This window comes from Candoia aspera, chromosome 2, assembly GCF_035149785.1.
Source record: "Candoia aspera isolate rCanAsp1 chromosome 2, rCanAsp1.hap2, whole genome shotgun sequence".
Taxonomy (NCBI): domain Eukaryota; kingdom Metazoa; phylum Chordata; class Lepidosauria; order Squamata; family Boidae; genus Candoia; species Candoia aspera.
The window spans coordinates 88,478,116-88,504,676 of NC_086154.1; the positions used below are offsets into that span (position 1 = coordinate 88,478,116).

General features: G+C 40.3%; 1 protein-coding gene across 1 annotated transcript in view; it reads left to right on the forward strand.

Moving 5' to 3' along the window:
* The window catches only part of AFAP1L1 (actin filament associated protein 1 like 1), a 90,825-nt gene that overhangs the window by 24,294 nt on the left and 39,970 nt on the right, over positions 1–26,561 (forward strand). The gene's annotated exons all lie outside the window — the stretch shown is intronic.

The following is a 26,561-nucleotide window of genomic DNA, read 5'->3' on the forward strand; positions in this document are numbered from 1 at the left end:
CATGACATCCATCCCTTTGTCAAATGTCAGAATGCAAATCCATAAGGACAGAATTTGCATGCTGATATCCTTGGCATGTATTGTGATTCTAGTATCATCATGGTTTTCTGTGGACCTCACAGATGCCAATAATAATGATTAGAACTGTGCATTCTTTCAAAAATGATTTGGAAAAACTGCTTCAGTCCTTGCACATGCCTGAGCACAGCACCCCTATTCTATCTACTAAACTATTCCATCTATTTTTAGGCTGCTTCATTAGCCTGAAAAAAGTTGTGTCCACTTTTAGGGCCAACTCCTTAAAGTAACCTTCTCTTTTATCAGGCTCATGTGGGAGCCTGAACAAAGACAGGCTGGTTTATTGAGTAGCAGCAAGGTGCTGTTTTGCATGATGTCTGAAGCTCTTCTTCCAAATCATGTTTGAAGTGTGTACAGGCCTAATAGTTACATGCCTGGAGCTCAGAAGTGCTTTGCCTTTCACCTTATAACTGGGGATAGAACAACATGAACGTTTTTGCTCATATGGGTGGGCAAGAAGAATGTTAATCTGTTGCAAATTATGCTGACAATGGTATTTCTACCTAATACCAGTGCCATTTTGCTAACTTGGTTGAGCTGATAAAACTGTTAGACCCAGAAATAAATTGCCAACTTATCCCTGAAGCTCACTGAGTGATTTTGAGCCAGATTCAATATCTCTGCCTAACCTATCTCAGAGGTTGCTTTTGGAATAATTTTGGGGAGAGTGGAGGAGAAACATCATGTGTCTCATGCTGATTTCCTTGGAATGAAAAGCATGTTATAAATAAATGATTATATTTTTGTGGTCTGGGACCTCATACTAGTAGATGCATCGTGAAAGGTTCAGATAACAACTCTGATGGTTTGACCAGCTTTGCCCTTGTCTATTTGCCTGCTCACACTATGGAAAAGAAAGTGGGATAGGAGGCAATCTATGGTGGTCTGTGCCAGATGAATAACTAAACATGAACAAGGCTTCTAGATTTCCATCTGGGGAACTTTCCTCTAACTTTATTCACAAATCCTGTGCCATTTATCAGTGCTGCTGCTGAAAGGCGATAACTTTCCTCACAAAGGAAAGGCTGTATTGATAGGAAGTGCCTTAACAAGCAGTGGCCTTCATGCTGCACCTGACTCGTCAGTGGTGCTCGGCAAGGGGCGGATATGGCAGGGCTGGGCCCAGCCCGGAAGCAGGCTAGAACTGCTTTCCATCCTGTTCTCAGCTGATTTGAGTGCTGTCTAGTACAATGCAACTGGTAAACTTGGATGGTCCTTTTCTTCAGGCCCCTCCACCACTATCTGTGAGACGGAGGAAAAGTGTCTAGTTACCACACAGCTGTTATGGGCAGACAGGTTTCCAGGCTGAGTGCCTCTCTAATGGATCATTTTACGAAAGACGATGACACAGCATTGCCAAGGAATAACCATAGTACAAGCCTCATCCATGTTCCAAATTGCTCTGACAAAAGGGTTGTGGGGGATTTAACATCCCCTCTTGACTGCTCTGCATGGGGGCATAGGACTCCTGCTTATTTAACTATGTAACTGGGGGAGAGTGTGCGGGTTTTTGAAAAAGAAAACAAAGCGATTTTATTTAAAAATAACAGTTTCAAAATCATCCTGTAGAGCTAGGTGGAATTCAGAAAAATGTCTTTATGTAAAATTAGGAGCACCAGCATCAGCGATTCAAGAAATCTTCAGTCAAACCTTACCAAGGCTGAGTGTTAAATGGAGAGAGTGCCTCTTGGAAGCACATCCATTTGTGGACCTTTAGTTGTGAAATAGTTGTTGTCCCTGCCTCAGTTACATTTGGCCATAGTAACTGGGATGTCATCAGTCCCATTACAACTGGAGGAACGAGGCTGAGGAAAGCATTACATTTACACAGGATGTTTATGTCATCTTTGCTCCATGATCTACCTCAGTCTGTACAATGCCAAGGGATGTCCTGGAGAAGCCCTGTTTTCAGGAATCTACAGTTTCTGATGCTTGGTATAGGAAATGTCCTCCCCTGCCTAAAGGGGCTTTCATTTCCTGTTTGGAGGCAGATGGTGAAGTCTGTCACTTTATATATGGTAAATGCTTTACCCTATACACACAAGCCCACAGAAAAACAGTCTTCCATTGCTTGAAAACTGACAGTGGGATTTCTGATTGCTGATGGTGCTGCTTATTTGTTGGTCTTGTCTTTCCGTTTTATGAAGAAAGAAGTGCTTATAAAAACCCACTTCATTTTTTAAATTGGTTGGGTTGGATATTGCTCTAGGGAGCATAGTTTGGCTGGAATGCAGTATACAAATAATTTTTTTAAATCCTCCTTTGGAGATTAGGGGCAGGACGGTGTCTTATTCTGTCCAACAAAAGTTGGAGTTGGATGCTTTTCCTTACCAATAGATAACCTACTGTCACCAACAGGACTAGAAACTTCTCTTTTTTATTGTTTAAATGAATGCTCAAGATTGGATGATAGAAGATCATGGCTTTTCAGGAGTGTTATACCCAAAATGCAGATATTCATAAACTACTGCAACAGCAAGAGACTTTTGTTCTATTAACCTCTTTCTTTCTGCTATCTTGCATTTGTCAGCCTTGTTTTAATATCGGCCACTGTTGCCACTAGAAGGATCTGGTTTTTGTAACTTAATATACAAATGCAAAACAGCCTCTCCACATTCCTTGGGCTTTAACTCCCTTTTAAACTCTTATCAACTTTTCACCAGTGTTTTCACTGCTTTTGATAATAAACTCTTTCTTATAGGGGTGGAATTCTAGGAAGACTGATGCCTACACTTAGGTTATCAAACTTATCATTGCTTCAAGGCTGGAAATACCCAGGCTTCAACATGCCTGTGGTTTAGCATTCTGAATCAAAGCAGTTAAAAATATTAAAATATGGAGAGGATGGTTCTGATCCTGCAGCATTAGCCATGTCTCCTGAGAAGTAAGGACATAGGGTTCAAGGAGACTTGCTTCCAGGAAATTGAATAGAGGATTACAGATTTACTGGACAATGCAAAAAAGCCACAGGATGTGACCACCAGAATTTGGGAAGTCATTGCAAATTAGCTAGGCCCAGCATATCAAAGCTTCACTTCAAGCTTTTACTTCATAGGGACTGAGTGACATTTAAGCCATCAACTTGGCAATAGCATTCTTAAAATAAATAAAACTCTAAAATGAACTAAATCCTAGAGTTGGGTGGAGCTCTTCATTTTGATGCCCTGAGGAAGCATCAGCTAGAGCAGGATTTCCTGGTATTACATCCAGGTTCTTTCAGTTCCTGTATCACTGTAGCGGAAGGAGCTTTTGTGTCTTGGGAGCTACTGGGCTTTCCAGCTCTCAGCAATCTAAACTGAATGTGCATGGCAGACTCAGGCCAAATAGTGCCCACATTGCAAACATACTTGCTCTTGAAAGCCTAAAGAACACTACCATACCTTCCTATCTAAAGAAAACACAGAGTTTCAAGCTACACAGCTAATATAAGATTAATTAAATCTAGAATGCTAATATCTTCCTTCCCCCAAACACACAGAATTAATAATTGAACTGCCCCAGAGCTTGTGTGTAAATAGAGCTGCAGGATTGACAATGATCAGTACAACTCAGAGAAAACATTTGAGAGCAGGGGCACTAACTAGAAATGTAGATCATTCTTTTTGGTGTAAGATAGAACTTTTTTTGACAAAGTCGTTTTCAACTTGCCACCCACAGCATGGCAAGTGTTTTATCACCCTCTGGCAAAGTGTTGAGAAGCCTCTTTATTTTAGAGATGTATAATTTTATAATCTGTCTGTCCTGCATTTGCAGAGTTCAGAGTAATGATTGGCAAAGTTCCATGACCAAGCAGAAATAGGAATAAGATTTTGAAACTCTCACTAAATTTGTTATATGCACTGGTGGTCTGGAGGAAAACTGTGGAATGGGGAACTTACCTAAGAATATGGCCCCTTACACCACAGTAGAATCAGTTTCTAAGTAAACACATGTGAGATTGCACTTAAGGTTAGGATCCTCATGACCAAGACCAGCTAAAATTTATGGGCACATGCTCTTTGCAAGGTGGATGGACTCAGTCATAGTGGCAATGGATAAAATGTTGAAAGACCAGAAAGACCAGGTTAGGAACACATCATCATGGAGACTATCTATGTGGTCACTAGGAGTTGAAAATGACTTATGGCACATAATCACATGCTCTTTCCTAGGATACATGATATCTATACACCTGGATTTTGGCTTCCAAATCCCTCTGCCTTGACTCTGCTTCCAGTTAACTCATATGAAAAACATAGAAGGCATTCTGTGACAGGCCAACTGATACTAGGTTTCTCAAATACAAAATAGGACCCACAGACAAGTTACTTCAGTTCCTTCTTCTGAGGTGCAGAATCATGATGCTAACTTGTTCCTCTTTAATCTCCTTCCTGATCCAGAGAAAGATCTTGAAGTTGCTTGTCCTCTTCTTTAAGGTGACCACATCTTCTCCTGATTGAACTCTTCCTGTGTTGTTTCTCAGTGTGACTGTTGGCCAGGGCTTTTTGCAGATTCTTTGAAACCACTTTTTGTTTGTGGCTTTTATTCTTAAGCTATTTACACTGTACCACTTCCCAAAAGCAAGGCCACTCCAGGGAAGAGTGAGTGCCCCAGCGCAGGAAATATCATTTCCCTGGGCATCTTGGGGGGGCTTTAATTGGGGGAGATTGAAAACAACACCAAAGAGAGGATGGCATTTCCCTCCCATCAGGGGTCTGTCCTTCGGCACTGACTTCTCTTTCAGTTCTGTGCCAAGAAGCTGTTCTGGGCTTCAGTCTCCAATCTCCCCTGCTACTCTTATCTTTGAGTCCATCTCCTGTCAACTGGAAGGGCCTGGCTCCAAAGCCTTGCAAGCCTGCTGCTTTCCTCCATTCCGTGGTGATTGTTTTCAAGAGGCCCACATCAGAGTTGGGCTTTAAAAAAGCCAGTTTATTTTAGGTTGTGAGTACTATTAACATTCTCTGCTTTGGTCTTAAAGTTTGTTTTTATACATTAGTCAGAGCTGACTGTTTCTTTAAAAGGATGTATTGGTTGGCCCTCTCTTCCTCCAAACCCCTTGGTTCTTCTTTTGTTATGCAAAATGTCAAGGAACAGGCTAGAAGAGTTTGCAATAATGTATACATATATTTCTATTTAAATTACACTGGTTAATGCTTCTCTGGTATCAGGCTTAGGGTGCTGGTACAGCCAGCTGACATTTGACCTCGAACCAGCTGTAGCCCTCCCATAGCTTTGCTCCACAGCACGGAACAAAATGTGTAATTAGCCCAGATTGCCAACTTCAGCTTTAAAAGGTTTGGGAAACTGAGTGTGTTTCAGGAGAATTGCCAGAGATGACCCAAAGAGTAGTGTTACTAGGAAATCTTGTTCATGCAGTTGAGGCTTTCAAAGTGAGGTAAGTCTTGGGGCTTAGATGTTTAGGGAAATGGATGACAGAACAGCTTCTTAAAGCTGTTGTTACCAGTCTTCTGGTCTGTGCTGTACCTTGTCTCTCTCGGTTCCTTAAGGTTTATGGAAGATGCCTATTGAAGAGCCAGTCTTGTATGCCCCAAGCCCCTGAGCTCAGCTCAATACAATTTTGCATCAGGAGTGGCACAGTTCCAACACAAACTAAATGAATATGCTACTGCTGATACTTTCTAAAATTCTAACTTTTTGGATGGGGATTGGGATGGTGGTAGAAATCAGCTGGAGAGTAATTTTCTGCTTTAGGGACAGGTAACAGTTTTAAATGCTCTATCAGTGTTCACCTGATGGCTGTGGTTTGCACTGCAGCAGCATTTGCTTCTGCCATGTTGGTTTCTTCACTCTATTAGGTGTCTGCATGATGGTTGATGCTGGGCTATGCAAGAGGGACTGTAGCTATACATGCAGAAAGTTTGAATTGTAGTATTGTGGGGTAGATCTTGAAAGGGTCCTGCCAAAAACTATGAGTAACTGCTATCATTCCACTTTGATAATACTGGACTAGATACCAATATCAGACAATCGGATGCCAATAAAGCAGGTTCCTTCATTCCAGGAGGAATAATCAGGAGCAGGAGTGATACTGTTCTCTTTTGACAAGGGTATATTTGAGACCTTCTGTAGAGATATGAAAGGGCAGTCTCCTTCCCATAGAACAGTCTGTGTTTCTGGTTCGGAGGATGTTTTTTTGCATGGGGAAGTCCAATACAGGAACACTGTTGAGTAGGAAAGCCTTTGGCAGCGTGGGTTCTCAATTGTATACAAAGCTAAAGATGGGAGGGATGCCAGCAGTAGGTGTCTTGTCTGAGTACTTGTCAAGAGAGGCATGAAGAGTGGAAGGGGTTGGGAGAGGGAATGGTAGCAGATAAGCTACAACATTGGATTAGCAAACTCCACATGCAAAGTAATGGGAAGGAAGGTATATGTGTAAGAATAAAAATAGCTTGCATTTCTGCAAATACCCATGCTTCTCTTGCTGCTCCTGGAAATCTTCTTCCCACCTCAAATCAGATTATGGAAAGATTGTAAGGGAGAAAGTCCCTTGCATCTGTGCTTTGACCCATTTTTAGATTTGCGTTCCTGGCTGTTACAGAAAAGCCCACCCAAGCTTCCATCCCGCCCCACTCCATCTGTGTCCTGGCTGCTCTATGCTTAAAAAGGAGAGAAATGGTCTCTTCAGAATAAAACAATTTATTTGCTGTAGGAGTGTAGGAGTTTGCGGGGAAAAGTACCACTTTTATCTGCCCTTATTCTGCTAGAGAACAGAAAAATAGTAAAGCAAGTTAATTAGATGGAAAGCTCTGGTGACAGAAAAATGTTTGTACCCAGCCAGTTACCTTGGCAGGGACAGTCAACATATAGGAATAAAAGTATAAATATTTAGCATGTTGTGTATATTTCTAAGAACATTACTTGATTTATAGAAATGTTTAGTGGATTTATAGTTTAGGACAAGGTAGGCTCACCACCTGTAATACCCAGATCCCTTTTCTGAGGCCCCAAAGATTTCTTGGACTGTGCTACCAAAATTTGGCAGTGTAATTTCGCACCATTTTTAGGCAGGAAATATACAACAATTTTGGCTTCACTTAATTTATAGACCAAAGGGAGGGGAAAAAAATCCATCCAGGAAATTATGTCCTCATCTATGGACATGACATAGCTCTACTCATTTTACAACACTGCCTATTCATTTCAGCTCTCTGGTACATCCACCCTTTAAGAAATTCAGTGTGAATCCTAGCCACCTGAAAGTTCCACTGCTGATTCTGAATAAAATGATTAGGTCACAGTGCTTCCCAAACTTTTTCCTTCATTACCCAAAACCGCTTATCAGAAAGTCCTTTTTACCCAATGTAGATAAAATACTTTAAGTCAGTTTAATGGGTTCATGTGTCATTACCAAAAGAAAAACCACTTTTACTCAATTTGGGGTAATTTACCTAGGTTTGGGAAGCACTGAGTTAGGACGCAGCACAGGTTCTAATAAAACTCTATGGACTGCCACCCGGGAGACTTGCTTCAGGTGACCTGAGCCCTTCTAGGTAAGGGGGACCCAGAGATTCATCTGCAAGGTTGTGTGGAAGAATTTTCAGAGCATCTGTTGGAGAAAATTGCTCAAATTCATTCCCAGTTAGACATCAGCCTTGGTGCTGGTCCAGTGGAGGTGCCTGCGGCACAGTCTTGCCTTGTTATCTGGGAATGGTCTGGACCTGTTGGGCCTGAGGAAGTGGATGGGGTCCTTATGGCTGCCAGCTTGGCCACCTGCTTATTAAATCCATGCACCTCCTGGTTAGCTAAGGCTGCCCAGTGGATAACATGTGGTTGGGTTCTTGTGGTGGTGAATTGATCATTGAGAGAGGGAGTTGTTCCTCCACCTCTTAAGGAAGCATTGGTTCGCCCCCTCCTCAAGAAGCCATCGCTGGATGCCACCATACTGGACAACTTCCATCCAGTGTCCAACCTCCCTTTTTTAGGAAAGGTTGTGGAGAAGGTGATTACGCAGCGGCTTCAGTGGACTTTGGATGAAGCCAATTATCTGGACCCCTTCCAGTCAGGTTTCAGGCCTGGACATGGGATGGAGCAGCATAGGTTGCACTTTTGGATGATCTCTGGCGGGGGCAGGATGGGGGTTGTGCATCTATCCTGGCTCTAGTTGACCTCTTGGTGGCTTTCGACAGGGCTGCAACTGGGGGGGGGGGCAAGCGGAGCATGTGCCCCAGGCACTGTGCTGGAGGGCACCAAAATGAGCACTGGGGGGGGGGGGCAAAATGGGCATGGAATCCATGTTTGCCCCAGGTGACACAGACCCTGGTTGCGGGCCTAGCTTTCAATACCATCGGCTATGGTATCCTTCTGGATTAGCTCCAGAGATTGGAAGTGAGAGTTACTGTATTGTGCTGGTTCTCTTCCTTCCTGTGGGGCCTATACCTGTCAGTGTTGATCAGGAGTGAGTGGTCTCGCCCTTGGCTTCTACTTTGTGGGGTGCCACAGGATCAGTGCTCTCTTTCCTCCTATTTAACATCTACATGAAACTGCTGGGGGAGATCATCTGTCACCATGGGGTGAAGTATCATCAGTATGCTGATGATACTCAATTATATCTGTCTGCTCCTGGTGAATTAAGTAATGCTATGGATGACCTGTCTCAGTGCCTGGAGGCTGTGGGGGTCTGGATGGGTAACAATAAGCTTCAGCTGGACCGTGGCAAGACTAAGTGGCTTTGGGTTTTAGGGCCCTCAGAATTAGGAACTTTACCATCTTTGGTACTGGATGGGGTGGCACTACCCCAAACAGACCCAGTGTGCAACCTGGAGGTCCTGCTGGACTCACAACTCTTGCTCAAGGTCGTGGCCAGGAGGGCCTTTGCGCAACTTCATGTTTTTTGCCCCAGTTGCACCCATTCCTGGATCATGAGGCTCTGCTCACAGTCACTCATGCCCTGATCACCTCCTGAATGGATTACTGTAACATGCTCTACATGGGGCTACAGATGAAGAGTATCTGGAAGTTTCAGCTAGTGCAGAATGTGGCAGTATGGGCAGTTATGTGTGCCCCTGTAAGGACACACATTACAGCTCTACTCCATGAGCTGCATTGGTTACCAGTCTGCTTCCAGGTGCAATTCAGGGTGCTGGTTTTGACCTTTAAAGCCCTACATGGCATGGGGCTAGGTTTTCTGAGGGACCACCTCTTCCCTGTTAGATCTACATCATCCCCCTTAAGGTGAGGCTGGCCCTGACCTTTGTGGCCTTCTGGAAATCCCTTAAAACATGGCTTTTTGAGCAAGCCTGGAGATCTCCTGCCAACAGGGAACCCATGCATTGGTTGCATCATGTTTAATATCCTGATGTGTTCTGTTTCGTCACCTTGTTTTTTTATTTACATTTGTTTTAAATGGTTTTTATGTACTGTTTTAACTCTTGGTTTTATTGTGCTCCACTCAGAGTCACCTTGTGTGAGATGGGCAGCCATATAAATTTGATAAATAAATAAATAAATTAGTTTTGAATGTGCCCAACCAGTACCAATAATGGTGCAAAAAAATAGCCAAAATAGGGAATAGTTAGCTTTAAAGAAAGAGTGAAAGATAAAGTTGACAACATTGCGATGCAACAGGAAGCTGTTTAGGTGTAATGGGGAAGGAAAACAAAAGAAAACAAATAAGCAAAAATGGGGCCTTAATCAGTAGAATCCGACCAATTCATTTGGTTAGGAATCTTGGAGGTTGTGTGTACCCAGCACAGTAATCTATGGTTAATTGAGCAATGGTTTTAACCTCGGTGTCTGAGATCAAAAGACACATTACACAATTATCAGGGCTGTCCAGAGATCCAAATTCAAAAGGCAAACTGGTTTGGAGCTCCATGGGCATGCACACAGCACCTGTTGGCAACTCCTTAAACCAATAGGCTCCCAAAGGTGCTGCATTCATGTCCACAGGGCTGCTCCTAATCTTATTTTGCCCTTTGAATCATTACTACACTAGCTGGGTTTGCACAATGCCCTAAGTCAGTCTATCCAAACCCATTTTAGCCTAACATGTTGTGAGAACTCAGCCAGTATATAGTATTTTTAAATTTGCCAAAAATTCAAAAGCCCCTAGGTTGTAAGTATTCCTAGCAGCTGGAAACCTTTCAATACCATTTATTACTTCTTGCTGGCTAACAAACCACAAAAATGTTTCAGAGATTTCTTTTTTAAGGAGCCCAATAATATTCTCTCTCTCTCTCTCTCTCTCTCTCTCCCCCCCCTCCCTCTCTGCATTTTTGCAGTTCAAGACTCCTTTCATCAAACACCACACTGAAGCAATAGTTAAGCCATTAAATAGTCAGTGATATGGTTCATGCTGCTATCCTTCCATGTAACTTGGTGGAATGAATCTAAATGATTTTTGTGTGCAGGCTTGACTGCTGAAGAAAGTGCATTTAAATGTTTGGCTACCTGGGGTCTTGGATTGTTATGAAGTTTCTTTCATGTTGTATCCATTGCACATTAGAATAATTGCATGTGAGAGGTTACAGATTTTCAGAGATGAGAAAAGAGACCATAATACCTAGTAGTTCTTTCCAGGCACATTAAATGTTGTTGTTGCTTTTTAACTGCTTTTGCAAAGCTTATTTAGAACTTGATTATGCAAATACTTTGTTGTAAATATCATTCCTATGGATTAATTTTTGCCTGCCTCCATCACTGGCCTTTACATCCCTCAATTGCTGAAAGATGGTAAACTTCCCAGGACAGAAACTAAGAATGTCTGGTTTCTCCATTCCACAAAGTCACATTCTTCAATCTGATGCCCTACAGGTGCTTTGGACCATAACCCTATGATCCCTAGCCAGAAAGCAGAAATATGGTGGTTAGAGTCCAACACATCTGATAGGCAAGGGATGTGAGAAGGCTGAAGTAAAGCCCTACTGACATTGTTAGAATGGCATACAAATAGTGTCTGAGATGAAGGCAAGGGACTATCTCTTTCTCCACTTACATTGGCAGCTAAATTTTGGCTCAGCATTGGCCACAGAGTAGTGTCCACCATCACACTGAAGGCCACAGGCTAACTTAACTGGGAAAAGGGCAGACTGCTTGATGAACTCAGCTTTGGCCTTCAGTTGGTTGCTCTCCTTTCTTCCTTCCAGCTTCTGGTTCCTGAGGCTTCAGCCTATGTTTCCAGCCTTGATGCATTTTCTGCCCTGAGCTTCTCAGAAGGAACCAAAGAAAATTATAATACTTAGAAGTATTATAATTCCAAGTCAAATATAAACCCCAAAACTGAATTTGTCCCATTTTTCCTTTTAAAAAGGCCCAACTTAAGGTCTTGATGTAGTCCTTTTTCTCCATGTGCTAGTCTTCCCCCCCACCCCCATTTGCTTACATAATGATATGGTTTATAATTGATCGTGGTTAAAGGAAAGAAAGAAAGAAAATTAATAAACAGTGTAAATCTAATTGTGTCAAACATAATCCTTCCCAAACAATTTTAAATGTTTCTAGGGATAATTTTTTTTTGGCAAACTCCTCTTTCATTTATGGAGGGCGCAGATGATCTTACTATGCCTCTGTAGCTCTCCCAACTTTTCTTGCCATTTCTTCCATCACTTTTCTTTTGGATGGAAGTACTGAATGATGTAATTTCATTGGTAGCACAAGGAGCATTCCATCTTGAGGTACCCTGATGTCCATTATCTGAAAAGACTGCAAGTGATGCAGAAAATACTCTAGCTGTTCCATTAATGTTGCAGATTGAGCATTTCACAATAGCTACTAATCAGCTATGCCTGAAATGAACCACATCTTAGTTAGATATGTTAAGTTATTGTGGTTCTTTATTTATATCATAATCTGGCACTCCCATTGTTGATTTCTCTTTTTCTGGGAGATCAACTATTGGGTGATGGTGATGTTAAAATCATGTTTATCTTAAAGATACACATGTGAATTCACACTTACAGACATCTCTTGAAACATGGATTTAGTAGTCTGCTGTCCTCTTGCTGGGGCAGGACATGCTCATATAGTGCCTGCCAGAGTTACTATAGACCACCATTCCAGGTCCTATATAAACATGGATGTTGATATGTAAGACTCTAATGGCCAGGAGTTACGGGACTTAAAACCCAACACAGTTGGAGGGCATCAGATCTGGAAAGGTTGATCTAATAAACTGAGTAAGAGACACTGTAAAATTATACTAGTGTTGTGTTTCAAGAAAACTGTTGTGGTCATTTTACTTACATGCCTTTCTCTGGAATTCAGTAGAGGATTGATCATTGTGAGGTAAATGAATGCAAATGAATATTTTGACCAAAATGGTTTTCAGCAATGTGTAATACTGAAGAGTGGTGGTGATAGAATCAGAAGCCTGGTTTGCACAAGACAACCATAAAATGGCTAAACCCATAATATAGTATGCTTGGTTTTGTTTTGGAATGTTGAGCAAGCCAAGCATTGTGGTTGGGAAACCATGGTTTATGTCTTAATGTGTTGGGTGAATCCGACTAGTAGAGGTTTAATCAACAAATCATGCCAAAACAAATTATGACTTAGAAAAATGAGTGAACCCATTAAAAAGCTTGAATAACAGTCTTTATTATAACAGGGATACGTAAGAATATCTTACATATTACATATTTGGGAATCCAAAGCAATTTGAGGAGGTAAGGATCAAACCAGATGTTGTTATTATTTTTCAACTTTCAGTATCTAGCCCCAAGATAACTGATAGCATATAAAACGGGATATTGGGTAATAGTTTACATTAAAGGAGTACATAGGGAGGGGAGCAAAGCTCATCCTTCCATTACCTTACATCCGTGTGCCCAGCCTTTAAAAATCTGCCCCTGTCCGGATCATTTCTGTAGCCAATGCAGGCTAGAGGAAAATAACTTAAAAGCAGCAACATATAGGGAGACATTATGGGTAAGAATCCAACAAACGTGTATTCCATTGAAGTTCCATTGGCAAATAGATTTATTCCATTGTAAATGTATTTGTTTGGTGTAGTGGTTTGGTCTAGTGCAGAGCCAGTTTTGTCTAGTGGTTAAGGCACCAGGCTAGGAAATGGGAGACTGTGAGTTCTAGTCCTGCCTTAGGCTAAGCCAGCTGGGGATCCCTAGGCCAGTCACTCTCTCTCAGCCCTAGGAAGGAGCCAAGGGCAAACCACTTCTGAAAAACCTTGCCAAGAAAACTGCAGGGACTTCTCCAGGCAGTCACCAGGAATCAACACCGACTCGAAGACACCCAAAATAAATAAAATGTATTTGTAAATAAGTTTAGGACTATAGTTTTTCCATGCCTGCTGAGAAGCTCTTTCAGTGTTATCCTAGACATATGAGCTAGACATATGAGTTATCCTAGACATATCCTTTTTCACAAGCAGTTTCTGAATAGCCATGAAAACCCTTGCATGGTCCAAAAGTGGTAGCATAGCATACCGCTCAAGTTCTGAGCACCAGCTTAGCACTAACTGAGCACCTGTGTTACTCTTCCAAGGACCCTAATATGAGTGATAGACTACCATCTTCCCTTCCCACCCGTTACAGAGGATTTTGCTTCTGCTAGGATTAGAATCTAGGCTTTATTTTTATTTTGAGCAGTTGAAGCAAGCATGCAGGAAGCATTTGTTTCTGTATTCCATTTTTCTATACAATATTGTTGACAACCAAATATTTTTACCTGACAGTCACAGTTCATGCATATCCCACTACAAGACCACAGCTCTTTTCTGATTTAACTAAGATTTGCAAAATTAGAACTCATATACCAAATCAGAGTTGCTTGCATTTTTGCCAGTACAATATGTACAGCATGGAATTTACCAATGAAGCAGAATAACAAAGGCTTAAATAGGCTCTAGACTTACTGCAGGGCATTTGGGAATATGATATCTGAGAATGCAAATATAAGCACATCTAGCTTAGCTTTCCTGGTTATGCTTTTTATCATCATTGTGGTTGAAGTCTGGGGGGTTAACAAAGATGAGCCTGTTTTTTCTTGTGGGTTTAAAAAATGGGCATGTATGTTCTTACATTTTCTTCTCCCATTGGGAAGCAAGGGTATAAAAATAGGGCATTTTGTGTTCTTTGGGTTTCTATGGTATGTTTTAGTGGATGAGTACTAGCACTTAAAACAACATCCGGCAAAATTGTCTCCTGTGTTTCCCATTGCAATTGATGTGTAGAAATATTGCTTTCAAAAAATATGAAGACACTCTGAAGATGCATAAACAGTTTATATGAAAAACAGTCTTGCAATATAATAGATAGCTCCAAAATTGAATTAGCACTATGTGATCCTGTCTCCCTCTTAAAAAAAAAAAAGAGCAGGACACTATACTTTTCTTGGTTATTTCATCTTAGAACTTTTAAGACTTGTTCTGGATAACTCTATTTCTTTTCCCAAAATGCATCACTTCATTGTTTAAAATAATTGCATTCAAGTCAACCTGAAATGTACAAATAAACTATTAAAAGCAGAAAAAAATAGGACTGTACCTGTTTTTGAAATAACTTGCAAGAGTGCTTAGGAACTCATGGCAACACAAATGCAGCACATCTTTAAAGCAGCTTCCATTCAGGCCTATAAAAAGATGTAGTTGCTTTAATGGGCTGACTCATTGAAAGACCTTTTCTGAATCATTTTAAAAGCACACGATACCCTAGAAAAAATATGGTTCATAAAATTTGATATGGATGGTTGTTGCTTTAAGGCTTATTGTGAAAACTCTGCTTTGGTGACAACTTTTTAAAACATAAAAGTAACAAGGGTCATTTGAAAAGCATGAACTTGTCCATAGGTATCAATTTTCAGAGCAGTTTGTATAGCTAAATCTTTGCCATTCAAACAAGATAATACTCATTCTTCCAAAGTCTCAACGTATGCTGTTTGGAGAGTTTTTCAGTTTTTTTTAAAATAGCCCTTCTTGTGTATTAGACAATACATTTATTCAGAAGCTTAGTAGATGGTGGTGGTAACCAATAGAGTCATTTCCCACTCCCTACCCTGCTTTTTAAATAATCTGTTATTGTATCTGCAAAATGTGCAATTCCCTGCACAGAATGCAAAACACCAAATTAAATGCATCTACAAAGTGACTAAGGAGCAAACAAACAAAGATCAAAAATAGCCATGTCTGTAAAAACACCCTGTCTCTGTTTATATCAATTTCACTGTCATCCTACAAAAGGAGGTAGTTAGGGATATTCCTTGAAGCCATTGGCTATAAGATGAAAAATAACTCGCTATGTCACAGTTCCCCACCCTCAATTGTTTGTATCCTTGCAAAGAGCAGAGCATTTCATCTGTATCCCTAAGCTATTTTAGACATGAAATATAGGCAGATGCCTCTGCTGTTGTACAGAAATACCCTTTGTACTCTCTATTGCACATATATCTCAAATGGGCTTGAGGACTAATACAATACAGAATGCACTGTATACAGGTCAGACCATTTGTCTCTCTAGTCAGAATTTTTTATAGTGGACTGTCTGGTGGCTATAGACTGATGGTGGCTGTCCTAGTTTCTCTACCAAAACCTGGGAATACCTCACATTGAACCTGGAACTTTAGGATTCACATTATGTTTTTTGCCACTGAGCTATTTCCCTGAACATTTCCCCAATCATCATCATATCTCTATTAATTTCACTAGTTTTGGCTGTGTATTGGGGAAAGCAGACAAAAAATAGGGCCAAGTATGAATATGTCTTCTGTCTAAACGTTGCCTGTCCAGATCCCTTTATCAGCCCATCTATATGTTCCCAAACCCTAGATTCTTTCCACTAAGGTTCCAAACAGCTATAGTAATTTCGAACTCCCCAAATCCACTCACATGCCTTGACTTTTTCCAAATCACTAGCCTGTTTCCTAAGTCTTTGCAAGGCTTAATAAATCCAAGTCAGATTTCTAATTTTTCTTTTTTTTTCCAGATTTTTTTTCCCAAATACCTGCTGATATATTCAAATGCTATAACTGGGGGCACATCTATATCTTTGCAAATTAGAATTTGCACCCAATATCTCAAACAATCAATGCTCATCCTTGCTTCTTCATCCTTGACCAATCGCTGAGTGTCCTTTGCGTCCTGCAAACCTACAACTTCTTTGTTGTTGTTTATTCGTTTAGTCGCTTCCGACTCTTCGTGACTTCATGGACCAGCCCACGCCAGAGCTTCCTGTCGGTCGTCAACACCCCCAGCTCCCCCAGGGACAACTTCTTAGCATTTCCCAAATTCACATATACTCCTTGTAATTGGCCACATCCATTTGTGTAAATTTTGTCTGGCACTTTGCAAAAACATCCTGCTAGATAGCTGTTATGCATTGTTCCCTCAGTCTCCCCCACCCAACACACCTGGTTTAGGAAGTTACTTAACCTGAAGTCAGGCCTCACTTTGCTTCATAATTCAGGCAGGCTTTGGAATGTAATGCATGTCTGGTGTCATGGTGACCAAGCAGTCTTTTTAGGCTTTTCAGTACATTTTTTTGCTGTGTCTACACAAACACCAGAACACTGGAAGCTCCATAGACATTAATGTCTTCCTCCTCCTCCTCCTCCTCCTCCTCCTCCTCCTCTTCCACTTCCTCTCCTCCTCTTCCTCTTCTTCCTCCTCCTCCTCCTCTTCCACTTCCTCTCCTCCTCCTCCTCTCCTCTTCTTCCTCTTCCTCCTCCTCCTCTTCCCCCTCTCTTTCTCTTGGTAGTCATGGTGGGATGTTTGATTGCTACTACATAATGCATACTGGTTGATTGTGCACTAGGACTGGGAGGCAATGTGAATAACAGGAATTTCCACTATTTATTTATTTATTTATTTATTTAATTTCTATTACCGCCCATCTCCCCCAGAAGAAAACAGGCCACCCTCAAGGACAGCACAATCATGGCCGATTTTTTTGTATATTGATGATTGCAGTGTGTTGTGGATTTTAAACATCTAATCATGCTTTCCTCTTCAACAGAACTAATGAGAGAGGAAGGCATGTACATCACATGAAAAATGGGACATCTACTACATCATGAAAACTTCACTGATTTACTCTCAGGCCCCCTTCCCATAACCTTTAGGAGCTGAAACAATGTTTTGTTTTGTTTTTTAAGGACATGTTGACCCTTGGCTGCGGAAGATGCCTGCTCCTGCTGTCTCCTCAAATCTGTGGTCTATGTGTGATTAGCTTGGGCAATCATGAGTTATCTTTATGTCACTAAGGTAGCCCAGTGAATGTGTTGTAAAGGTTGTGCTCATATGGTGAGCTGACAAAGGACAAACCCTGGCTTGATTTTTTTTCTTATTATATTGGGACAGAGTCTTTTCAGTGTACAAATGTTTACTCTCCCTCTCTTTCTTTCTCTTTTGCTCCAGAACCCTGTTGTGATGCCTAATACTCATGTTGAACTGTGGTAATTGAAAAGACTTCTAAATTTAAGATTGTCATACCAGAATAGATCAAGCAAACATAAAATACAGGGGAGGCTTTATTGCCAGAATTGCACAGAGGGTGTGTCAAACAAAAACACAGAGAGCACACTAAATAAACATGGGGTTTTATGCGCTCTCTTTTAAGTTAACACTTTTCTGCTTAGGATAGGACCAGTAACAAAGTCAGAATAATAAGACAGGATCAAACAGTTTGTGTGTGCTCTGCTTTCCAAAGGAATGTTTTACTTTCCTTGAGATATTCAGGCATCTTACAAGCTATTCCTAATTCATTCCTGGGTCTTTTGCATGCTTGAAACCACTTTAGACACTTATTTTTACAGTACAGAGAGACTAGTCAGAAGTCTAATCTATCTTTTATGGGCACTGCATTCTTTCCTCTCACTTTTCTTCCAGCAGCAAAGCAACTCTTTCCTGGGCATATATTACCTGTAGATAAAATATCTATATTGGATATATTTAAGTATTCATAATAAAGAAGGAGGGGTCTAGACTTTTACTAGACATGTTCTCCAGTAAATCACGCTGCTAGCTGGACATGACCACAGATATGTAAGAATCTCCACTCCCACCCTGCATTTTTAGTCCCTTTGTTTAAAATACTGTTTTCATGCTCATCTGTCAAGGCTATTTTTTCAGGCTTATCAGAAAAGAGAACATTAATCATTCTGATCTTGTAGAGATAAAAGCCCCACAAGGTATAAATCTTTTCTTGTTTTACAGTGAATTCATCATAATGGAATTTTTCCTTTCTTTTTTCTTTTAATCTGGGCTGAAAAATGATTCTTTGATCTCTGATACATGCATAGCACAGGTTTATTCTTCTTTGTGACAATACTGAGGGGTCAGCAGGTCTGGTTAATGTATTACACACTCTTATTTGTGAACCGGTATTAGGTACTTAGTAATAGTACTCTTAGCTCTATAGTCAGAATACAGTATACAATTACTCTATTTTCTCCTCTTCCAACTTTAAGAGATTAAAAAAAAGATGGGAAAACATGGAAAGGTTACAAATCCTTTTTTTTTTTTTTCTGGATCTCATATGCAAGTTCATGTTTGAGGCAGGACAATTGCACAGTATAAAGTGTGACTGAAACTACTGTTTGGGCTGATGCACACGTGTCCAGTGATGTGCTTTCTTCCTGTTTCAAGATTTGGGGAAAGCAGGTTGCTTGGAAAAATAATGCTTGCACAGTGTTCTTGCTACGCCTCAAAATTAAGGCATGTGTTCTGTGCAACCCCCCCCCCCCCCAAGATGGATGAGCTTATCCTCTTTACCTGCCCCTTGTCTGCTTCTTTGGAGCCTGTCACTGTCTATAAGGGAGTTGCTAGGGGAGCCTGAGGGGCTAAATCAAGGACACTCCCATCCCCATGCACTCCCACCAAAGGGACAAGCAAGCTAACCACTCATCTTGTGACAGCAGATGAAAAAGTTGGATCTAGACTCTGGGGATGAAGTAGTAGTTGGGCCTTATGAAAAGCCAGAGGTTTCCCCAATGAACCACTCTAGAGGCAGCAGCAATCAAACTGAGAATGCCCCGGGGTATCAAAAAGTGAGAAGGTCTGTAAGGCACAAGCCAGTCTCCCATCTTTTCTCTCTTCTCCCACTGTCTGCTGATTGCTTCACAGTAGCTTCCCAATCCCCCTTCCTCCTTGACCCTGTGCCTGATGTAGCTGAACTGATTTGCTACCAGTCCTTAGTTCTCACTCAAAACTTTCCACACCCTCTGCCCTGTCTCCTAGATGTTCATATGTGAGGATACGTGGCAGCAGCAGCAGCAGTTATCTATAGGAATAGAGACTTCGTGGAATATATTCCATGAGGATGCTATTCCTTCCAGGGCCAAAAGGAGAAAAGAAAGAAAGAAAAACTTTGGCTGCTAGGCAAGGCTTTGGGTAAAAGCCACCAGAGCGCTGTGGCTGGATGGGAGACGACAATCCTACAGTAGATGATACCAAAATTTTATTACGGTCTTGACCAAAGATCCCATATAAGAAAACCTAAAACCTAATAAAATATTCAACAGTTTTCATATGTGAGCAAGGTTACCTTTGCAAATAGTCATTCTTTCCCATGGAAGTGGACTTGTCATGGTGTAGCCATGTCCCAAATAGCAAACTCCTGCAGCAGCCCAATTTGAGTCTAGGAAATTACTGACCTTGCTTATGGTTTTCCTTCATGTGAATCAAAATATTTGCATAGAAAGGCTTGTTCGTATTTTTGTTGGAAAATGCTACTTTCCTGCCAGATCTCTTTGATCCAACCTTAGCAGCAGGCTGGCCCCAAGGTGAAAGCTGCATTGGGAAGATGTGTCCTCCATAAATGGTAAGCAGCCCATCTCAGAGAGATAGCGTGTGCACGAGCTACTTGTTGCTGTTGTTACAGCTGCTTTACTAACAGAGTTGTTGTAGTACGAGATTAGACCAAGAACAGGAGACAGGATTTAAATCTTAACTTGATGAAGATGTTTACTGGGTGACTCTCTCTCAGTTCTTCCTATCTCACAAGCTTCTTGCTGTGGGAATAAAATGAAGGGAGATCCCAGATAAGTTTTCCTGAGCTGTCTAAGAAGAGGTGAGGTAGAGCAGCAGCAAAGTCAAGCATGAACATAGTTGTGTGTGTGTGTGTGTGTGTGTGTGATAACAAAGAGAAATAAGACAGTAAAAATAAGTTATCTGTAGCATATACAGTCCTAATAATTTCTGCCTGAAAGCAGTAGATGGAACCAATTAATGACAGGAAACATCAGAAAAATCCAAATCCAAATGAACCAGACCACTTCACATGTCACCCGTCAGATTTGTTCTTTGTGTAATGTATATGTGTACATTTGTTTGTCCTCTGTGCATATTGTAGTGAACAAGTGCCATTTGAAGATGAAATTCCTGGATGCCACTAGGCAAGAAATTGCCAGTTATGTCCATTCTGTGTGTCCTTTTAGGTAAAATAAACCCCACATGTGCAATTAAATAATGTTTAGCTAATTGATCATCTGCCACTATTTGGTTTAAGAGGAGTTACTCTATTATCAGACCTTCATATTGGTGCTTTAAAAAAAATATTTGACAAAAGTTACTACCTGTCATTAAAGGAAGTGTTATTTTAAAATTTCCAGTTAAAATAAGATATTAGATTCAATATTATCTCAAAAATATTTGAGCACCTAATTCATAGCTATCATAATTCAGCTTCATTAATAGAAATTAAAGCTTTTTTTAAAGTAACAGGCATTTCTAAAGGACCCTGCTGCAGTCTCTTTTGTGGGCCTATAATTCTTAAACAGGCATCATAGATAAGACTGTGGACAAGTAGAGTAAGCTGTAAGATTTCATAGAAACACAGTGACGTTTATTCTGAAAACGTAATTCTTAAATAAGATCAGTTTTAATAGTTTTTTCCTCTGTTGTGACAGTTCTGGAAAACCTTTGGGACATACTTGGCTTTATGTTATGGGTAAGTAATTGGGTAGCCACTGTACTCCACCTAGAGTAGAAGGAAAAAGAATGGGCAGAAAGCAGCAAATAGGGTCACACAACTAGCCTTCATCCTTTAAGAAACTCTTCATTCAAACATGGATTTCTAGAAAAATAATTCGTTGATCGGAGCTCTCTTCTTACTTGATTTGAAATCAGGCAAGGTGATCTGAAATACTCCAGAATCGTTCATCTCAAAAATTAACTAAATTTTGGCTTCAGAGGAATAAATCTGCACATCTTAATTGCTGGTCTCTTGCTTTTGCCTGGCCACCCCCCTCAAGCCTATTTTTCTTGTGGTCACCACTATACAGCCTACTCAAGTAAATACAGGAGAGAGGAACAATTAAGTATAATTTCTGTGGTTTTTCAGTGTATGTTATCAGACAATGGACAAGTCAATAGGAAAAGTAAATTGTTTTATTCAGCAAATCAGAATTTCAGCCAACCTAGGAAAACCACAGGCACAAAGGAACAATTCTGGGAGAGTTATATTTCCCGTTGGTGGAGGACTTCCTAGAGGATTCTGGCCTTCATTCACATTCTTCCTTTCTCATTGAAAACATTTTATGAATGGAAAAGACCTGGGAGGCCTATTGGCAAGATAGATAAACTGCCTGAATTTCTTCAGTGTTAGTTTATAAGGGTGACCATAGGGTTCAGTTCCAAAGGTGGGCACTGAGACTAAAGCCCTGAAGGGGTACAGAAATAGCTGAGAACACTTTGAGGGGTTTTGAGGGCTTAATTTAAATCAAGGCATTGAAAGAGGTGATGTTATGGTTGGTTCCACCAATTTCTATAGGAATAGTCTTCAATGATTATTCTTGGAAAAGTATACCTCACCTATTTTCTCAGAAATAAACACCTGTTAACTGAAGATACTAAATTGTCATGAAATTGAGAATATTTGCTTAATTTTCTGTTTTATACACACAAACACACACACACACATCTATCTATTTAGGAGCAGGAAAGCAGGATAGAACTTCTTTCTCCAAAGGCTTGTTTTGTTTATCTCCATGATAGGCCTCTGTTTTTTTGGGTGGCTAATTATTTTGAGGCCGGAGCAACAGGAAGTCTTTTGTATTATGTTAGAAACAATGATTACTCCCTGGCCCTCCCTTTCAGCCTTCACCTGCCACTGGAAGGAAATGCTTGTGATGAGGAAGGCAGCAACAGGAACTCGAGCTTCCAAAGCTGAAAGATTCTAAATCAAGAACTCTGCAAACAGAATCAGCGAGCACTATGGATCCATGCATGGGGATGATTATGTAACAGGTCTTTCCCAATCTGATCTTCTGTGTATCCTTCCTCAGAATATAGCTTCTTTATGGGTCTGATTGATTTGCAGATGCCCAAGGGCCTTCTTTTCCTGATGTCATAGGGCATATCTATACTTTCAATTTAAGTTGCTCCTGTTCTGTGCTCATGGCAGCTTAAGTTTAAATTGGTTTAAGAAAAACATGTCTGAGCTAAGATACATTAGCAACAGATTGCGAGGTTATTCAGTCCACACTGCAGGCTACCCTCCACTGGACAATTCCCCTGCTGCTGTGTTCTCTCACTGACTTCTAGACCTTTATTTATCATCAGTGGTAAAATAGCACAGTGGGTAGACCTTTGCCTGATACATAAGTGGTTACTGGCTTGAAACCTTGTAGAAACCTTTCTTTTTTTTAATTACTGTTTTCTTTCTTTCAGCTAGCTAGCTGAGAGCTTTTTTTTTTTAAGTAAGTGCAGTAGGTAGCACCATTTCATTGTTTTTTCAGTCACTTGAGGTAAAAGGGTTTCACATAGCTGAAACCAACAGGAGCATTCAAGGCAATACAAGAGGAAAATACTACTTTAAAACCACATCCTGAGGTCAAATTTGTGATGGGAGGCTGATGAGTAAAGGCTTATGTCTTCAAAAATGGTTGTTCTGTTCTGCCATCAGGGCAACTAGGCAGTGTGGATTATCCCACAGTTCCCACTGCTTCACTCTGAAGACTAATCTTTAAATACTGTTCTATGATTAAACAATTTAGCACCACTGTGGCTTTCTGGGTTTTCCTTTGGCCTTGTTTTAATTGTTGGGCTTTGGATTACCTAAAATTTGGTTGTGATAGAAATAGGATGTAAAGCTAGGCTGGATTCTCAAATGCTTCTTGCTTCAGCAAAAATCAGGAAAAAATTGCAGACTGGAGAAATTTTGAGCAGCTGAAATCCTAACACCTGGAGTGGGGAGAAACACTCCTAATGTTACTAAGATAACTGGGTATAAGCATGGGAAAGGAGGGCCATGCAGGTATGGAATGTTTCATTAATGCTCTAGGAAGCCACGGGTCCCCAGAGCGGATACTTTCTGTGGATTAAGATGCTGAGAGTCTCCTGCCTTGACAATTGCTCACCTGCTCAGATCTCCTTCCTTCTATCCCACTCACTTTGATCTGCAGTTCAGTTCATCTAAAGGATGCAAAAATACCTTCTGATGTCTTCATCTGTTTGTTTCTTTTCGACTTCTGAGGGTGTTGTGTCTTCAGAGTTACCACTGATTTCAGTGCTATAGCTCATGTTGTTTATTGACATAGTTGCTTCCTGCATCTTTGAGGGAGAATTTCAAGCTGGCTAGAGTTTGCTACTTTGACCTTCTTCTCTCAGGGCTTTTGGTGGTCCTGTTAATAAGCAGCATTGCCTCTGGCTGAAAATTTCTTAAAACCACCCCATAAAAAAACTTTTCAAAGAAAACTTAAACATGTCTCATTAAGAAATATTGTCTAAGGGCTATTTACACAAGATCATTATATGGAAAAATACAGTATTAATGTAAGAAAGCTACATGTCCCTATTATGGTTTGGATCCAAAGTGCCCTTCCATTCTCTGAAGAACTGTTTCATACTTCATATTAGATTGAGTAAACTCAATTTCATGAGTTGTATGGATGGTGTCAACCCCTGTCATCCTTGGACAGCTCTAGTGTCCCAAGAGCCTCACAGAGTGCAGTGTTGATATCTACTGAGTGTTTCTGATCAGTTATTTCAAGCAGCAGTACTCAAAGTGTTAGTCATAAGTGTGCTTTCATTGGCCTCCTATGAAAAAGCATACACACAGGCTCCTTTCTCACAAAACAACAGGGTAGAATAGTGCTTGAGGGTTTTCTTCCCATAATTTGTTTTACAATGATCAGAGACCTGCTCTTTTTATATTTATTAAGTAACTGGGAACCTATGATTAGGATCCACTTCTGAGCAGATGAACTGACTTTTAACAGCTAGTTTAGCCAGTGGTTAATCCAGTTATAGGCAGAAACTGAACCATTTTCCATATACACACACACACACACACACACACACACTGTATATATATGCATGCATGCATGCATGCATGGTATAGGTTGACCCTTTTCTTTACTGCTGCAGTAGCTCTAACATGTCTCATATCATGAATGCATTAAATAAAAGTTGACAGTGCAACCCATATCCATCATTTTTAAGATACCCAGATGGATTTTTACTTTGATTGCCCTATTCACTGGATCTCATACATGGAGAGCTGTCATACAGTAATTCTGATAGATCCACCAATATTTAATGATATAAATAAATATATGATTAATTTAAGGCCCAATTCAGTAAGTACTAAATGTCTGAATACTGAAGCAGGAAAAACCCTTCAGTAATTTGATCAGTGCAGTATCTTATCTTTTTTTCCTATGTCAAAAAATGCTTTCACTAAGGAGAAGATTCATTTATGTACAAGGAATTAATCTTTGAGACCCTAATTCTCCAGAGTAATATGCTAAGATATCAAAGGAAGGATGTTCCCAGTTAACATGAGAAACAGTACTATATATATTTTCATTGTGGCATTTTGATAATAACTGCAAAAACAAATGCAGTGGCAACACTTGGCTGATACAGAAACCTAAGCAGAATTGGCCTTGGTTAGTCCTTGGATGGAGGACTACTTGGGAATTCCAGGGCTGTAGTCTAGACTGAGAGAAGAAATCAGTAGCAAATCCCTTCTGTGTCATGCAAGGTAAACTGCACTGATGAGTTTGTGCTAGTCACCAGGAGCCAACTTGACTTAAAGGTGAAAAAAATTGCAACCAAATATCACAGGTGGTATGTAGAATTGTTGATATGGAGTAGATGTTTACATGGCATGTTAAACTGAGATTTTAATTAATTTATTTATTTATTAATCAAATTTATCACTGCCCATCTCCCAAAAGGGACTCTGGGTGGTTTACAATAAAACTCTGAATGAGCTCTGAAACAGCATGATGAAATTACATCAAAATATCTAGTCATGACACCCATTTTTAAAATTAGATTGGTATCAATTTAGAAAAACTCTCAAAGATTTATGTGAATTAGAGTAAGTGACTATTGCTGCTAGTAATATGTGCTTTCCAATGGGATAATTCTCTTAATACTATACAAGCCACTTGAACTTACATGTGAGAAATACTGTGATGGAAATAAAGTTTTGATATACAAGCAGTAAACCTGCCTGTACTGGACGTGGTGTTATATGCTGACATGGTTTCCCTTTTAAAACATGGCTCAGACCTCATTTGGAGTCTACTGACATACTATCAACCTTTCTTAGCTGTTGTCTTGACAATAAATAACTACTTTTTCTCTTTTCCCTTTTGCACCTCATTAGTTGTTACCCATCCATCTTAAGTGTTAGTGTTCTAAAGAAATATCCTCATCTCAGACCATGTTTTGAGGATCAAGAAGCCACTTCATCAGTTTCTTTTAATCTGATGTCTCCAGATCTGTTTGATTTTCTGAGGAATTGCAGTCTGAACACATTTGAAGGCAACAGGTGGGAGAATATTGCAGTATATCCTTCCTGATTCTTTCTGGTCCCACTGTCTTCTGGATGCTGTTGGATTCTCCCACCCCCACTGACACCATGGCCAGCAGGTCAGAGATGACTGATAGAAAGTCCATTGTCATCTGGAGACTACCAATTCCACATTTCTTGATGTTTAAAAGGGTTAGCTCAAATAACCCAACAAACAAATGAACTCTCCTAGCATCTGCTGTCCCAAATAATGTTTCACAAATGTACCCTTCAATCTTATCAGTGGATGGAGGTTGCCAAATTCTGAATGTTTTCCTCATTAAAGGGACAAGATTCTGGTTCTCTGAAAAATGCCATATAAAAACAATCTGTTAAAAGATGGATAGTAATTGGTTATAGACATGTATATGGCTGATATTTTGTTGACAACAATCTTATATTAAGAATTTCCAGGCTATATTTTAATCTGAATTTTCTTCTTTCTTCTGTCTTCTTTGCTATTTTATATGCAAGAGAGACACGAGCGCACCCAAGACCCTTTTCCATGCCATTTTATATTCTAATGCTACCCTCTTGTGGAACACTCAATGACTACAAAATATGCTGTGTTTTACTATGGCTTTATAGTTCATTTAGGTACTCTTTGGTTGCTGTTATCAATAGATTGAATCTTCCAGTTAATTACTTGATTTGTGCCTGCCTAGAGACTCATTCAAGTATGTATAGAAGCTTTCTTCTACCTAGTTCTAGTCTAGTAGTGATGGATGGGAACATGGAAATCAGTGTCCCATGTCGTGCATCTTAAATCATGCAATTTCCACACCACTTACT